Source organism: Xyrauchen texanus, chromosome 1 (genome assembly GCF_025860055.1).
Source record: "Xyrauchen texanus isolate HMW12.3.18 chromosome 1, RBS_HiC_50CHRs, whole genome shotgun sequence".
Lineage (NCBI taxonomy): Eukaryota > Metazoa > Chordata > Actinopteri > Cypriniformes > Catostomidae > Xyrauchen > Xyrauchen texanus.
In genome coordinates this window covers 23,405,407-23,414,941 of record NC_068276.1, presented here as the reverse complement: position 1 = coordinate 23,414,941, position 9,535 = coordinate 23,405,407, and positions in this window count along the sequence as shown.

Sequence of the window (9,535 nt, the reverse complement as noted above, 5' to 3'; positions counted from 1 at the left end):
ATAAATATATTTGAAATAAAACAAATATCAAAATACATTTTCCTCTAAATCCTTTCACCAAGACCTACAAAATATATATCTTAGTTTTATTGCATTTTATATAAAAACATGCATGCTCTTTTAATTTTCTAAAAAAGCTACTTTTTCGAACTCCTCCAAGGCCGTATATCTGATTCTCACAAAAATTGGTGTGTGCCTCCCTTGTGAAAAAGAAGTGTGCTTAATTGTATTGAAAGTGAACTTTTTATGTACTTAAAATATTAAAAGTATAATTTTTAAAAAGTGTACTTACATATAATATAATATAATTAAAATTAAAGGCCACTTAATTATACTTAATTACAATACACTTTAATGACAATATTTCAGTAACACACTTAATTTTATAATAATGTTGAATTTAGTTTTACTTCAAGAAAGTACACTTTCATGACAATATTTTTAAATATACTTAAGTTTACTTTTTGAAAATTAACTTCATAATAATGTATAATTAAATTTTACTTAAAGAAATACACTTTCATGACAATATTTTTAAACATACTTAAGTGCACTTATTAGAAATGCACTTCAAAAACGTGTACTTAAGTTCTACTTAAAGAAAATACACTTCCATTACAATATTTCTAAACAGACTTATGTGCAAAAATGCACTTCATAATAATGTCTACTTTGGTTATAAACTATTTTAAATCATTATGTTTTTGTAGTACTTCACTAAGTACACATATATTGACATATTGATTAATATACTAATTTAATACACATGTAAAAAAAAAGTGATTATAATGACAACATCTGTGAAGAATATCATCTCTAGCTCCTGCCATACAAAATAATTTACAAGAGTGTCAGTACAGTGTTTTTTTTACATGGAGTTTCATTTATGAGAGTGGAGTATGCTACAGTATAAGTAGTAATAGTAATGTGCTGTATATCTGTAAACAAAATAATTTCTAAATCATAAAGCACACAGCATAGCTGATTGATGTGTAGATTATTTTAATGATCTCAGTACTTACATGTGCTATAATACACACTTATTCATTTATTGGTTACACTGAGTATATACAGCACAATTTTACAAAGAATTGTTATAACATTTCTATTCAGTCAAAGAAACCATTTATCTTCAAGCTTAACGTCAACTCTTCATTTTCAAGAAAATCATGTTTCTGATGGTGTAAATCTAGTTTCTATGGTATTCTCACCCAATTCATCTATACTGTACAGACCCTTCAGTCCCTTTCTACATTATTTGGGAGAGGTATGACAAATGTGCTGTCCTGTAATTTTACCATTACACATTTTCTTTTAAATGAGTCAGTGTTCACAGCATACACATAACTGTTTTCAGACACCTCATACACAAACTTAGAAGAGATATTCAACTGAATGTCCCTACACAATGCTCTCACGTCGCACTTTCCATAAAAGTGACACTAGCCTACTCTTCAAATACAGTTTTCCAAACGTGTTTATTATTTTAGGTAGTTATTATCACGATAATCCATGTCCAAGTGTCCATTTCCTCGGATGAGATGGTTTTTATTCATTATTCGACACACACTGACCTCCTCGAGCTTTTATTTAGTGTGTGTTCATGGCATTGGTAGTTGTTGGTCCAAAGAATATAATTATGTTTAAATTAAATAATGCTCTTACGTTTCTGCATTAAAATTAAAACAGTTGTGTTGACAAAATTAGAAAAAGTGATATTTCCCATTTACACAGCTCACTTGTGTTAAATGAATGAAATGCAGTTGTGTTGCTTCTGCAGTACCGCACTTTGGTCAACAGGTGGAGCTATATCTGCACATGCGCAGATGGAAAGCACATCCAACGATCAACTTTGATCCTTCAGCTCACTCAAAGTCCCTCATCGCCATTTTTTGCAGTCAAATGCAACATTTCACAATCAACGTTTTGTCTTTGTGGACACAGATGTGAGGTATTTTACTTTTTATGCATTTATATAGGCTAGAGGCTGTCAGTAGATGGTTTATCGCGGATACCGTGTTTTGTATGGTATGGTTTTTTAATGAAGTTGCCGCATTCCTTGTGTGTTTTTTTGTTAGTTAGGCCTATAACGTTACATTTGTGTGTTTCGATCTTATTTACTTGTTGAATATTGATGTGAATTTCCCCACACAAAGACACAAATTACTTATTAAATTGCTAGTTAATAAGAGTTCCCCTTCTGTCGCTCTCTCCACGTTGTGTCAGAGAAGCGACACTAGGGGTCTCTCGAGCGCCGATATTCACCTCTGAACTATGAAAAAATGCCAATGAGAGTTGGCAACCAGTATTTGCATGTCCCGCCCCCGGACATACGGGTATTTAAGCGGCGCAAATACGGGAGTTCATTCAGAAAATTTCTTCGAGCCGATGGTCGGGTGTCTGCAACTGCTGCATACTACACACCGAAGTTCCTGTCATCCCTCTGCTGCATAACTGTTGGATTCCACGGCGCACAACAGCTGCTTTCTCCTGTTTGCACGGCTGTGCATTCCTGCCCCTGGGCGATCGACAGTGCAGATTTAAAAACTCTCACGAGTTTTTTCCCTAAAAGAGTGATTTTATTTAAGAGTAATTTCCTCTAAAAGAGCAAAACACAGCGGCGTTGAACGCCCTTTTAAGGACGCGTCTTTATAAAGATGCCCTTCCGCCCGGTGTTGTTTCTGGATGCGGTAGAGTGCTCTCCGCTTCCGACGGCCACAGGCGCTGTCTCGTGTGTCTGGGTAGCGATCACACCGAGGCTGCGTTTGTGGATGGTTCATGTTCTCACTGCGAGAACATGACCATGACAACGTTAGTGATCGCTGCTTGCTTACAACCGTGAGCAAGCCACTCCAGCCGCCCGTATTGCTCTTTCTTCCCACAGGATTGAGGACGATCGCGGCTGGCGATGGAGGCGATTTGGGGATGGCTGCGGGTGCAGCTCCGCCGGTACGCCCCTCAGACCACCAGCGCCCCAGCACGCTCGTTGATTCCCGTCCGTGCTCGAGGCGGTGGCGACTTCGCCTCACAGCCAGTCAGCCGACCCTCTTGCGATGGAAGCCGATGAGCTCGCCGCGACATCAGAGGGCGCGGCATCTGATGCAGAGGACTCCCTGGGCTGCCGCCTCGGGCTTGCACGCCCAGGCTGAGGCTGACGCACAGATGTCCGACATGCTTTCCGGCAGCCAACAGCATGGGCTTGGATTGGAACCCTCCATCCTCCCCACAGCCATCACGGCTGGATGACTGGTTCCTGGGGTCTGCGCCACGCCACAGCCTCGCCCCGGTTCCGCTTTTCCGGAAGTGCATGACGAGCTGACGCCTTCGTGGAGAGCACCCCTCTCCACTCGCCACACCGCCACAGGCTCGTCCGCCTCGCCACCCTCGACGGCGGAGCGCGCCACGGTACGTGGCGATTCCCCAGGTGGATAGGGCGGTTGCGATCCATCTATGCCCCGGTACCCCTACCACCTGGCGAGGTCGCCTCGTACTCCCTTCCCGGACCTGTAGAGCAACCTCCTCGCTGACAGCTGAAGGCCTACAGCGCCACCGGACACGCCGCTTCGCCTCTGCATGCCATGGCTCTCCTGCAGGTCCACCAAGCCAAGGCACTTCGCGAACATGCACGGGGTGGCCCTGATCCCGCACGCTGCAGGAACTGCGCTCAGCTGACCGACCTCACCCTGAGAGCTGACGAAGGTCACAGCGCTAGTGCTCGGGCAGGCGATGGCCACGCTTAGTGGTCCAGGAACGCCAACTGTGGCTGAACATGGTCGAGATGAGTGAAGCCGACAAGACTCGCTTCCTCAACGCCCCTGTCTCCCAGTTCGCCTCTTCGGCGACACCGCCGAGGACTTTGCCCAGCAGTTCTCCACGGTAAAGAAGCAGACGGAGGCCATCTCTCACATCATGCCTCGCCGCAAGCCTGCCGCCACGCCCATGCCCCGCCTGCTCGCCGAGGGCGCCCTCCCGTGGCCAGAAGACAAGCTCCTGCTCCGCTCAACCCGGGCCCAGCTCTCAGCCCCAGCGTCGAAGCAAACCGCGGGAAGCACACGCTTCCTGTCTCACGGACCCCTCGAGGACCCGGAAGGCTCCCAGGCGCTCCTGAGACAATGCACCCAGAGTCCAAGAAGTTAGCTCCGAGGTGGTAAGACTGGCCCGCCCCCCGGTGGAGGGCCGGAGGAGAATCCTTTGTTTTTTCATTTGCCGCACTCCTTAACGGGGCTGCGGTACCCAAATTCTCAATAAAAGAGCTATTTCCTTTGTCTCTGGGGCATATGGCTCGCAAATGCCGTTCTCACGGCACTCTGCTTTCAGGCCTCAACAGTCCCGCTCCATGGACGCCGTGTCCCCGCCTTCAGCCCCACGATTGTTCCCCGGCCGGCCGGTTCAGGGCGAGTCCAGAGGACGCCAGCATCAGACCTCCTCCTCAGTCACTGAACCCGCCCCTGCCGGTCGCGCTGAGCAAGGTAAGTGCTTTGAGTTTATTCTCAGCACCAGAGCCTCGGACGCCACGCTGCCTCCCGACGCCACGCTACCTGTTCCGCGACCGCCGCGAAGCCCCGCCGGTACGCCCAAAAACCCGTCCCTTTGGTGCCCCTAGCACGGAGTGTAGAGCCGTGGCTTTCACTGCCCAACCTGCCACGCTGGCTGCACCGACCATTCGACTCGGTTACGCAATTCAGTTTGCCAGGTCTCCACCCCTTCGTGGGTGTACATTTTTCCGCGAGTACACGGCCAACAGGCCCATTCCCTGCGCTGAAGAAATCGCCTCCCTTCTATTAAAGGACGCTGATAGAGCCTGTCCCTCCAACCGAAACAAAGAAGGGTTTCTACAGCACTTACTTTGTTGTACCCAAGAAAGGCGGCGGCTTACGACCGATCTTGGACCTGCGAGTTTTCAATCGGACCTTGTCCAAACCCCCGTTCAAAATGCTCACCCAGAAACAAATTCTATCTGGCGTCCGCATCTAGATTGGTTCGCAGTGGTAGACCTGAAGGACGCCAGTACTTCCACATCTCAATTTGCCCTCGACATCGACCCTTCCTACGGTTTGCGCTCGACGGTCAGGCGATCAGTACAAAGTCCTCCGCTTCGGCCTGTCTCTGTCCTCGCGTCTTCACGAAAGTCGCAGAGGCAGCTCTTGCCCCGCCCGAGTAGCCGGCATACGCATACTCAATTACCTCGACGACTGGCTCATACTGGCTCACTCTCGAGAGTTACTATGCGCACACAGAGACCAGGTGCTCAGGCACCTCAGCCGTTTGGGGCTTCAGGTCAACTGGGAAAAGAGCAAGCTTTCCCCGGTCCAGAGCATCTCTTTTCTCGGTCTGGAGTTAGACTCAGTCTCAATGACAGCACGTCTCTCCAACGAGCGTGCTCAGTCAGTGCTGAAGTCCTTCAAGCCAGGCGCCATGGTCCCGCTAAAACGTTTCCAACAGCTCCTGGGGCATATGGCATCCTCCGCGGTGGCCGCACCGCTGGGGTTGATGCATATGTGACCACTTCAGCACTGGCTCCGGCCTCGAGTCCCGAGATGAGCATGGCGCTGCGGCACGCACAACGTAAAAGTTACCTCTGCCTGCCGCCAGACCTTCAAACCCTGGACAGACCTTTGCTTTCTAAGGGCTGGAGTACCCTTGCAGCAGGTGTCCCGACGCGTTCTGGTCACTGACCAACGCCTCAAATTGGGTTGGGGCTGCAGGTAACGGGCGCAAGAGCCGCAGGCCGGTGGAATCGAGGCTCGCTGCGCTGACACATCAACTGCCTAGAGCTGCTGGCTGTTTTTCTGGCCTGGCAGAAGTTTCTTCCGTTAATTCGGCACAAACACGCCTTAGTCAGGACAGACAGCACCACGGTCGTAGCTTACACAAACCGCCAAGGCGAGCACGCCCCTCCACATGTCACAGCTCGCCTGGCCGCCTCCTCCTATGGAGTCAGCAGCTTACTGGAGTCACTGCGCGCCACTCACATCCCCGCTACCTCAATGTGATGGCGGACGCCGCTGTCAAGACAAAGCTTGCCCGGCGGAGAGTGGAGACTCCACCCCCAGTCGGTCCAGCTGATTTGGGACCGGTTCGGCAAGGCCCAGGTAGACCTGTTTGCCTCCCAAGAAACCTCCCACTGCCCGCTCTGGTATGCCCGACAGAGGCTCCCTCGGGCAGATGCGCTGGCCCACGGTGCTGCGCGCAAGCACGCATTTCCCCAGTGAGCCTTCTTGCACAGGTGCTATGCAAGGTCAGGGAGGACGAGGAGCAAGTCACTCTGGTAGCCCCCTACTGGCCTACCCAGACTTGGTTTTCGGACCTCACACTCCTCACCGACAGCCCCTCCCTGGCGAATTCCCCTGAGGAAGGACCTTCTTTCTCAGGGACGGGCATGCTCTGGCACCCGCACCCAGACCTCTGGAACCTCCACATCTGGCCCCTGGACGGATGCGAAGATCTAGCCGGTCTACCATCTGCCGTCGTAGATGTAATCAATCAAGCCAGAGCCCCTCTACCAGGCATCTTTACGCCCTAAAGTGGCGCTCTGTTCATGGACTGGTGTTCTTCCCGAGCCAAAGACCCGCAGAAGTGCGAGTTAGGTCAGTGCTCGTGTTTCTTCAGGAGAGGCTGGAGAGGAGGCTGTCCCCTCCACCCTCAAGGTGTATGTCGCTATCGTGCCCACCACAACACGGTAGACGGAAAGTCTCTTGGTAAGCACAAGTTAATCGCCAGGTTCCTAAAGGTGCCCGGAGGATAGCTCCCTCCCGCCTAACCTGTTCCCTCCTGGGATCTCTCGGTCGCCCTCACGGGACTCCAGAGACCCCCTTCGAGCCGGCTTGACTCAGTTGGACTCAGGGCCCTCTCTCAAGACAGCCCTGCTGATCGCGCTCGCTTCCATCAAGAGGGTCGGGGACCTGCATGCGTTCTCTGTTAGCGACGCTTGCCTGGAGTTCGGTCCGGCAGACACGTTCGTGATCCTAAGACCGCGACCGGGCTATGTGCCTAAGGTTCCTACCAGCAAGCGCTGCCCCGGGAGGAGGCAGATCCATCCCTTTCACTGCTGTGTCCAGTACGTGCCTTACGTATCTACCTGGACCGCACACAGAGCACCAGACGCTCTGAGCAGCTCTTCGTCTGCTTTGGGGGACAGCAGAAAGGGAATGCTGTCTCCAAGCAGAGACTCGCCCACTGGGTTGTCGACACCATTTCCCTGGCTTATCACACCCAGGCCGTGTCCCCCCCTTTGCGGGTCCGAGCCCACTCCACCAGGAGTGTTGGGTCCTCATGGGCACTGGCTAGGGGCACTGCCCTAGCAGACATTTGTAGAGCAGCAGGCTGGGCAACACCGAACACTTCTGCGAGATTCTACAATCTCCGAGTTGAGTCAGTATCATCCCGTGTTCTCTCAGGTACCGAGCCCGTAGAACTCGGTGACACGCCCACGATCTGACCGGGTGAATCGCTTGCATCTAGCCTCTTCCCCTAACCAGGGAAACAGTGCGCTTCATTCCCAGGAGATCTCAGGTTTGAGACACTGGTTGATTCCTCCCTAGCCCTCATGGGTCGCAGTTCAGCGGAGGAACTCGCCGACCCAAGCCACTCGCGGTACCGCAAGCTACCCTGCACTGGTATAGGTGCTCCACAGGTAAGGCCTCCTTCGGACTCCCCTGTGTGTAACGCCACGGTTCTGTCCCTCTGGCGAGTGGACTCCGTGATTCCCTTAGGCAGTCACAGCTGCCTCGGTTGCCGTGCTGTATGTTCCCCCTATAGGCTGGATCCACCACCACGACCGACTTTTCCACATAGGCCCTAAGTCAGGCCTCTGATGGTTTTGCCACTTAAACTTGCCTCCCCTCTCGGTAGGCGTGGCCTCCACGAGGGTCTTCTCCGCCCTGAATAAGGGCTAAGACCCCTTCCCTCAACGCGCGTAAGGGCCCCGGCCTAAGTTGCTCTATGCGAGAAACATAGAGAGAAAGAGGCCCGGCCAGGCTTGGCCCGCTCCCAGGTTGGCGGCCAGCACCTTGTTCCCCTCCAGGGTAACGATAAGGAATCCTGATGGCTTAAATGGGGCATTGGGGAAGGGTACGTGCAGCCTGATACAGTTGGTCGCCCTGCACGTAAGAATACCTGCTCGCTCCTGTATCAGCAGTTCACATGACACGGCTCAGCTGCGGGCGCTTTTATAAGTGGACCCCTAGTGTCGCTTCTCTGACACATCGTGGAGAGAGCGACAGAAGGGGAACGTCTAGGTTACGTATGTAACCTCCGCTCCCGATGGAGGGAACGAGACGCTAGTGTCTCCCCTGCCACGCCGCTGAGCCGAGCCACTGTTGTGGCCGGACCATTTCCGGCTCCTCAGAAAAATCCTGAATGAACTCCCGTATTTGCGCCGCTTAAAGAGCAACATGCAGGTTGGACACCCTATATAGCATAGTGTATGTTGATGATAAAACAACTAGATTTTCTGAACTGGAGTAATATATATTTAGCCATTAATCGATATTTTGAGATAAATTGTGATAAAATAACTTCGCGCCTATAAAGCACTAACCGGAAGTGACGATGGGCTTAGGAGTCTGGTCAAGTTCAAGCTGAGGTTACAATGGATGCTGAATGAAGAAACCGAAGTTCTCCGGTGTGGACCTAACATGCCTATGATGGCCCACAGGCCTATAATTATGAGCAAATTAAGAGTTAAAATAATTAAAAGTAAGACTTACTCTGCTAAGTCCTCGTTTGCTTGCACAGAATGTCTGCTAACGTTAGCACTTTGTCCTCCAGTCCAGCCCGCGCCAAAATCCGGTGTACACTTTGATGGTGGACTTGATTCCATCGAGTGCACCGAGGGAACAGCATCAGTAATCAGCCTCACGTGGTCCTTACTCCGAAATCCCATCCGAGACTCCAACAAATCTCCAGGTCGATAATCTCGAGTGAAATGTGCGCCACAAACGACCGAAAGTGTGTGGTAACAGACGCCGCAGTGAAGTCTGCCTCTTCACCTGCACAAAACGCACTCAAGACCTAAAAGCCTTGTTTTTCTAGAAGGAAAATGATGGACATGATGTCCTGACAGGCTGGAATTCGTGCAACCAGCACAAACACAATAATTTACCATTATGGCTTCTCTAAAACTTTCTGTACTGCTCTAACTACATCAACACCCACAATGAGAGCTGACTGCGAGCTCTTTTGTTTGCCTCAGCCTCTACGCCATATGACGCTGATAGCGGAAAGGCGTATTCCAGAGCCTAGCACATTTTCATCAAAATCTCTACATCAAATGAGATTTCATTAGTAATTTCTACATATGTGTTTTTAAAAGACCTCTGCAGACAATATGAAGTATTAATTCAGTTATAAATTCAACCTGCATGTTGCTCTTTAAATACCCGTATGTCCGGGGGCGGGACATGCAAATACTGGTTGCCAACTCTCATTGGCCTTTTTTCATAGTTCAGAGGTGAATATCGGCGCCAAGAGAGACACCTAGTGTCGCTTCTCTGACACAACGCCTCGCTCCTCCATCAGGGAACGGAGGTTACAT